At 47.2% G+C, this 7,626-nt stretch overlaps 1 protein-coding gene across 9 annotated transcripts in view; it reads left to right on the top strand.

Annotated features, from left to right (window-relative positions):
- The first annotated feature begins 5,335 nt into the window (after nucleotides 1–5,335).
- The window catches only part of Nlgn4x (neuroligin 4 X-linked), a 350,731-nt gene continuing 348,440 nt past the window's right edge, over nucleotides 5,336–7,626 (top strand). For 3 of the 9 annotated variants that reach the window (XM_033760136.1, XM_033760134.1, XM_033760129.1), the window contains exon 1: nucleotides 5,336–5,672. The gene's annotated coding sequence lies outside the window, so the exon portion shown is untranslated. Of the gene's footprint in view, nucleotides 5,673–6,143; nucleotides 6,271–6,497; nucleotides 6,575–6,636; nucleotides 6,658–7,626 lie in introns of those variants that run through there. The other 6 variants (XM_033760138.1, XM_033760137.1, XM_033760131.1 and 3 more) reach the window with 4 other exon arrangements.

The raw sequence follows: 7,626 nt of genomic DNA, 5'->3' as shown, positions 1-7,626 counted from the left end.
TCCTCTGAGTCATCTGTTACTCCCTATGTACTCAATAAATAGTGGCAAGTTCAAGATACCTTTGTCTTTGCTTCATAGAGCAGCATTGATCAGGCCAGAACCCAGGTTCTTCTCTTTACATGAGAGATCTTGGTTCTTTTTTTAATTCACCTTGTGCTGTTGTGGCTCACAGGAGACCAGGACCTACTGCAGGGGTTCCGGTAACGTCCCCTTTCCCCATTCCCTTCAATGATTTAATTTAAGTACTTACTTGAAGGTTGTCAATGAACCATAGACTCCAACACTCAAACGCCTTCTCCCCTCTACTTTCACCCCCAAGTCTGACTTCTTTCTACTCATTGAGTTAAAATTCCCTCCTTGAAGTCTATACTGTGCTTTCTTTTACCAAGTCTTTTCCTAATGGTTCTATTTTTCTCAGTACCATCTAGACCTTTGTCAGTGTTGCTCTATCCAAAATTTTAATCTAACACTGTCTTTCTTCTACCAAATATTTTGATGCATCATATTCATGAAGTGTGCTCTCAGACCTGGATATTCCACTCAGATTTTCTATAGGAGCCAAATGTTATTCATCCGGAGACCCAAAATCTGTGCGAAATTTGCATTACTACAAAACGCCATCATCTCAGGCCAGAATCTCAATTTTTCCAGCGTTAAAATTTCCTTTGACTGAGTGCATTATAATTCACCCCAGCCTTCCTATTTCTCAACACCAAAGCAATCCTCTAGTCTCTTTCTCTTGAAGCAAAGTGACCTATTTTCAATCAGCTCTTAAGATATCAAATTTTGAAATTACAATGCAGAGCGTAGTCAAACATTTTCCTTTAAATTTTCACTCTGATTGCCCTAGTACATAGATGTTGTAGAAACACACTGTGTTCTCATCCCACAAGGTCTCTGCCCCAAAGCCATGATCATGGTGTTAGCCAGTGCCGGTTGGATAGAGGAGCAGGGAAAGGGCAGGAAGAATCAGTAGGCTAGCACTGGTCATCTCTCACATCCCTTCCACATCTCTTGTAGCAAACCCACCTAATGGATCCATGAATCCTCCCCTGTAGGGTGCTCCTTTTATCATTCTACGATTTTCTTCTTTGTCTCACAATACTCCTTAAATAAATGTGCATTACCATCAGGAAAAATGACACCCTGGCCTCCTCCTCAAACCCCTGGTCTGAAATCCTGCAGATCTTTTGACCGGATTATATTCTGCTCCCCCAGATATTAAGAACCATTATGATTTACCGCCTCTTTTTCCAAACCTGGTCTCCCACAGAGGGTGTTGGATGACAGGAAATTACAAACTCTTGAAATGGTCACATTCACTTTTTTTTAAATGAGGTTTTTGTCTGCCCAAGATGCTTGTAATTTAAAAAAAGATTTTCTTAGCTCAATCAGGTCACTCTGATAGGAATGAAAATGGACCTGCCTACCCTTCCTATGTGCTGCTCAACTGGAAAATCTACAGACTAAGCCTAAAACTGAGATTTGGCCCTTGGCACACCAGTACCTCTCCAAGTGGTTTGTTTTGCTGAGTTGAAGCAGCGATGACCTCTTTCCACATAGCAACTCCTGTGTCTAGCTCTTCTCTTTCTTTCCGTTTTTGTGTTTTTCTTCCTTCCCCCTCCTTCCTCCTATTCATTCTCCTATTCGTCCTCTTCCTTCTCTTCTTCCTTTTTATCTTTCTTCACCTCCTCCTCTTCTTCCTTCTCCTCCATTGCTTTCTCTTTCTCTCCTCCCCTCCCTTCTGTCTCTCAAAATTTATTTCTCCAGGGCAACCATCCTTTGCAAAAATCTCAGAAACATTTGATTTTTTTCTTTGTTTTCACCTTGCCCTCCTCCAACTCTTTCTCCATATTGCTACCAGAATGATTATCTTAAAATATAAATCTGATTTTCCCTCCTTACCACCTACTTAAAATATGTTATTAACTCCTCACTGCCTTCCACATAAATTCCACCTTTTAAAGCATAGCTCTTAAGCCTGCCATAATTATGTCTGCATACATTTCTCTCTCTCTCTCTCTCTCTCTCTCTCTCTCTCTCTCTCTCTCTCTCTCTGTCTCTCTCCAAAGTCTGCTCCTTGCCTCTTGGGCCAAACTTTCCCAATTTCCAAATATCTGATCATTGAGCTCTCTTACCCGGCATGCTTTCTCTGCTCCTATTTCACCTTCTCCAACTGACCATTATCTCGTTACCCTTTCTTCCTTGCCTGGAGTAGTCTTTCTGTGGAAATCCTCTTTCATTTCTACTTTTCTATGTCCCTGTGACCTCACATACTCTTGCACAACTTCCTGTAATTGCATCTCCTGGTGTTAACTCTGTTATCCACTAGACATATGCTTTCTCCAAAATAAATTGATACATGTCAGGCACAGTTACATTTACAGTGCTTAGAACCAACCAGGCTCAAAAAAAAAAAAAAAAAAAAAAACTGAATGGATTTGTAAATAAATCAGTCAATGTATTGGTACATCCTTGACAAACTCTATGAGTTTCTCACCTCTTGCTAACTATAGTGAATGCTCCAATTGAAATGTGGCTTCTAATCTTTCAATTAGAACTTACATTTCAATATTTATGTCTGTATATCTCTATCTCTGCTATTGATTTGTAGGCAATGCGGCATTCATTTAAAATACTACTATTTACATGGCTTTTAATATGTAGCCAATACTAGATGTAATATATATATGTTTTAAATTGTCTAATCAATAATACAAATGCATGTGTGGCTACATATATATTCATACTATTTATTCTATTACTGGCTGTATTGTGTGTTTCTTCTATCATCTCCTGTGTGTGTGTGTGTGTGTGTGTGTGTCGAAAGGTGCTTTCATACTTTGTTTTAGCACTGCATCCAATATGTGACACAACTTACTTACAAGGAGAAAAGGTTTCATTTTGACTCACAGATGGGGAGGCTTCAGTTCACAGTTAGTATCTTTCAGGCTGTGGCCTGGCCGACTATCAGGACCCAAGCATGGTGCTCAAACTTCTCGCCTCAGAGTTTACAAGAAGAAAAGGAAAGAGGAGACAACCTTCTTACAGCCTCTTGCAAGGCAATGCCCCCAGGGACATAAGACCTCCTACGAGGCACTATGCTCCAGGGCCCCGTGTGCATGTATACAGATTGTGTCTTAATATTTTTCAGTCCTTCCCTTCCCTCTCCTCCCTCCACCTCTTGGTTCCCTTTGGCTTTGAGGAAGATCTGCCTCCCTGTTTCCTGTCTTCTATCTTTGCTTTTGCTGTTACACTTGAGGTTTCTCATCTAAGAGAAACCATGTGATAGTGAAAATTATGTTTATTTGTGATTTATTGCTCTTAGCGTATGCCACATGGTGCATTTCTTTTTCCACAAATAATTCAAATACATCCTTCTTCATGGCAGTGCAGTACCGCGTGGTGCCCACATGCCCTGTTCTCTTCATCCATTCATCTGCTGGTCAGAGCTACATGTAATCTCCTACTCTGTTTAGTAAGACTCAAAGAATATAAACAACCTTTGAAGAATGCAAATGTATCAAAGGTAGAGCCTTGGTGTAAAAGCATGCCCACTGATTCTCTGCTCATGGGCATCCCCACAACTAACCCCATTGTCCAAGAATCCATTTCAAGAGTTTTCAAAGGATCTCTCGTTATGCCACCCCCTCTGGTTCTCACAGTGAACACAAGGCTTGGATTAGTGCCCACAACAGAAGGAAGTCCTGTCTGCAGAGGGCATGACGTTTTCTTCCAGAAAAATGAACCATGAACCATGAAAAAAATTTAGGGTAAGCAAATATGTATTTACGGTTCTTGAGTGGCACATCCTGTAGCAAAACAATCAGCACATTGTGAGACGTTTCTTTGTCTGTGTTTCTTTTATTGTCATCCTGTGCTTGCTTAGATAATACTTACGTTCTTGTTTTCAGTTGATGCATGGACGCAACACATCCTGATTCCTGTTTCTCTCCATTCACTCCCGCTTCCCCATCTCTTGATCCCTTCCAATTTTAGAAAGATCTATCTCCATACTTCCTATCATCTTTCGTTTTGCTATAGATGGATAATTCGGGCTCCTTATGTAAGAGAAACAAACCATGGGATATTTAAGCTTTGTGTGTCTGATTTATTTCACTTAGCATTATGATTTCAGGAGCATCCACTTTCCCTACAGATGACTCACATGTGTCTTTCTTTCTGGCAGAGTAATACTCCGTTTTCTGTAAATCCATTTCCTTTATCCATTTATCTGCTGATGGACATTTAGGCTACTTCCAAGATTTAGTTATTATGAATGGTGCTGCTATAAACGCCATCATGCACAGATCACTGTCCTATGATAATGAAATGGTGACTGTTACTATCTTTGTGTTTCAGATACAGCAACAGAAAAAAGAAATGCTTAACTAGAAGCTCAGAGGTGTATCTTGAACCCAACCATTCTCACTTAAAAATCTGTGTTCAGTTTCATGCAGGTGTATGCTTGGAGTGTGTGTGTATGTGTGTGTGTGTGTGTGTGTGTGTGTGTGTGTGTGGTGTGTTACTGGAGGCTGAACCCAGGACCTCACATGTGCTGTGCAAGCTCACTACCACTGAGCTACATGCCCATTCCCTTCAGTGAGGTAAGTGCTGATGTCTGATTTATCACATAGGAACTTTAGACTCACTCAAAGCCAGCTTTGTGACCAAACTTTAAAAACAAGGTCACACTTCTGGACAATAAACCAACTGGGAAGGATCCATTTCTGGAACTTTACAGTGCATACAAGGTTTTTATAAAACACCACTCCCTGCAGCCACTGCTCTAATATTTCCATCATGCCCCCACTCCACCCGAGCATGTCAGAGAGAGACAGAGACAAAAGCAAGTCCACATGGACTATTCCTCACCGGGGCACAGAGATGCCCCACGTCTTACAGATCTGCACTCTGACGTTGCTGCCCTTCAAAACAATATTTTGGACGTTGCTGCTTATCGATTGAATATAAGATAATCCCACTAACGCAACACCCGGATTCCTGGGGAGAAGGGCCTTAAAGGGTTAAAGATGTAAAGCTGCGGGCCGACTCGGAATGCTGTTTGATGCCCAGAGTAGGGAGGAAGCCCCCAGTGGTCCAGGAGGACAGACTCTGGCATGGTGGGGTGGCTGGTGCCTGTCTTGTCCTCCTACCCTGGCAGGGGAGCTCGGGGTAAGTCACTGTGGTTTTGCCCTCTGATTAGCTGCTCTCTGCCTAGGTTGTAGGTGTGGATATGGTTTCTGTAGTGATGAGCCCACTGCGGAGATCTATTGGCTGCTGGCTTTGTAAATTTCATTCAGTTTGGTCCAATAGCAGAGGGAGAGCTCCGGAGACAGCAGGACCTGGCTTTCTCAGTCTCCCTTTTCCTCGCAAGCCTAGTTGATCTCCCTGCCTCCTTCTCCCAGTTCCGAGCTCACATTCAGACCCCCAGCTCTGCCCCCCCCGATGCCCCCGTTCTGATTTTTTTCTTTCCTTTTCTTGCTGGCCACTGACTTTCGAGAGCAGAATCAAGGAATTCCCTCCCGAATTTAGTGGTACCCTTGGTCCTCACATTCCTTTGGATAAGCAAACGGTGCTGCTGTGTGCACATCCTCCTGAATCATACTCCTGGAAAAATCCGTAGAAGTGGAGAGAACTCTCACTGCCGATGTAACCATCGCACCGCCAAGGTAAGAATGGTTTCGACATGTCTCTGGCTTACATTGTCCTTCTTCTTTTTCTTTTCAAAGCCATTTAAACATTTCGACTTGCTGTTTCTCCCTTCCAAAAGGTATCGGCCTCTGGCTGGCTGCAGACCCCCCCACTCCCCGCAGCTTGGTCTGACATTTATCTAATTTATTTATTTATTTTCTCCCTTGGATTTGGCAAATTCGGGCCAGACCTTCTCCTTACATCTGCCGCTGCTCCCTCCGTCTCCTGTGGGTGTGTGGACATCTACGTACGGTCGGTCGTGTGTGCGGGCTGCAAGCACATTTCCACGGAGACATTTGATTTTATTGTGATTTAAGGGGGGGTGGGGGGGACACGGGGACCTTTTTGCTGCCATCAGCTGTTTCAAAAGGCTGGGGGTGGGGTGGGGAGGGCCGTGTGTGATTTGTTTACAAAGTAGCCCTGCTGCCTTCCCTCCAAATAAACGGAAGAGAGTCGTGGAGAAAGCCGGAAAAAAAATTATATGTATATCTGCAGTAGAGAGGACCAGCACGGAGGAGAGGGAGCGCCAGTTCCTGCGAACCCAGCCCGGTGGTGAAGGCTGGAGTTGTTCAAACTGTGAGCATCTCTCGGCTTGCTGCCATCTCCTTTTTTCTCTTCTTTTCCCCTTCCATCCAAAGAGAAGGGTCAGTTATCACCGCCTGGGGTGCTTTTGTCGGGGGAGGTTAACCAGGGAGAATCAGGAAAAGCAGGCTTGGCCGGGTTTGCGTGGAGCGATTTTTTTTTTTTTTTCCTCCCTCATCTGCTGGCCTTGGAAGAGAGAGAGGCTGTGTGAGGCGCCTTTGGTTGCTGGCAGCTGGGCTGCGCTTGCTGGGAGCCCTCGGGGCGCTCTTGGAGATCCTGGGGTGAAGACCCAGTCTGGGTAACTTAGCTCTGGCTGCTTCGGAAAAGATGGGGAACAGAGAGATGCTGCGCTTCTTTCCTCCTGCGCTTGTCTGGGCCGGGGTACGGAGGGGACCCTGTCGTGGAAGGGGCCGCCCTGTGTGAGCGGTTTTTGGTTGGGTTTCCTTGGTTTGTGGAGCTTCTCAGTTCGGCCTGGACCTTTGCGGGGGGCCACGCGCTGCTGCAGCCGGAGCAAACCCTTTGGCTTTTCCAGGGAAACAGAAAAGTTGGGAACCGGAGGGTTTTAAGGACAGGCTCCCCGGTTCAGCTCTCAGGGAGCCCTGGGTCCCCAGCTGCTGGCCGAGAACCTTGCTTCCTGGTGCGGGGCTCACGGTCCCCCTGTCCCCGACGTGGGGGCAGCAGGACTCGGGGTACACGGCTGCCCCCATCATCACCAGTGGGTAGCCCCATCCCCATGTCCTCCGCACGCCTCACATCCGCTGCCCCCACCCAATCTCTTCCCCTGGGCCAACTGCCCCGCTCGCCCTACCGGCCCCCAATTCCGGGGCTGCCTGGCCTTGGCGAGGAGGAGGGATTGGGGGGCGGGAGGGCTGGCGACCGGCTGAGACCCCCAGGAGAGCCAGAGAGCCGGACTCCTGGGCCGTTAAGAGGGGGCCCCCACATGCACCCCGCAATCCACTCCGGGGGAGGGGCTGACCCGGGCCAGCTGTCGGGTGGGGGAGGAAGGGAAGGGTGGAGGGAGCCTAGGAGGGAGGCGTCTCCGGGCTGGGGGTGGGGGGCTGCTGTGGGAGTTGCGGCCCAGCACCCCCTGGGCGCCTGCACTTCTCGGAGCATCCGGGGCGCTGTGGGGGGCCATCTCCTCTCGCCGCCCCCAGAGCACCCCGTTTGCATCCCTGCCCCCTCCGCAGTCTGCCTCAGTTCTCGAACCCCCCCGGGTAGAACCCGTGGTTTTTCTGCGTCCCCCTCCCACTCCGGGCCAGGCTTAAAGCCCCCACCACCACCCTGAAGCAGGCCCGGGTGCCCGCGCACCCCTGAAGCCGGGCGCGCGATTCCGGCGGCGCCTGTCCCCAG

Source organism: Fukomys damarensis, unplaced genomic scaffold, assembly GCF_012274545.1.
Source record: "Fukomys damarensis isolate Sample0158 unplaced genomic scaffold, DMR_v1.0_HiC HiC_scaffold_39, whole genome shotgun sequence".
NCBI classification, from domain to species: domain Eukaryota; kingdom Metazoa; phylum Chordata; class Mammalia; order Rodentia; family Bathyergidae; genus Fukomys; species Fukomys damarensis.
Note: the sequence above shows the minus strand (reverse complement) of the source record. Positions and strands in the feature narration are given on the sequence as shown.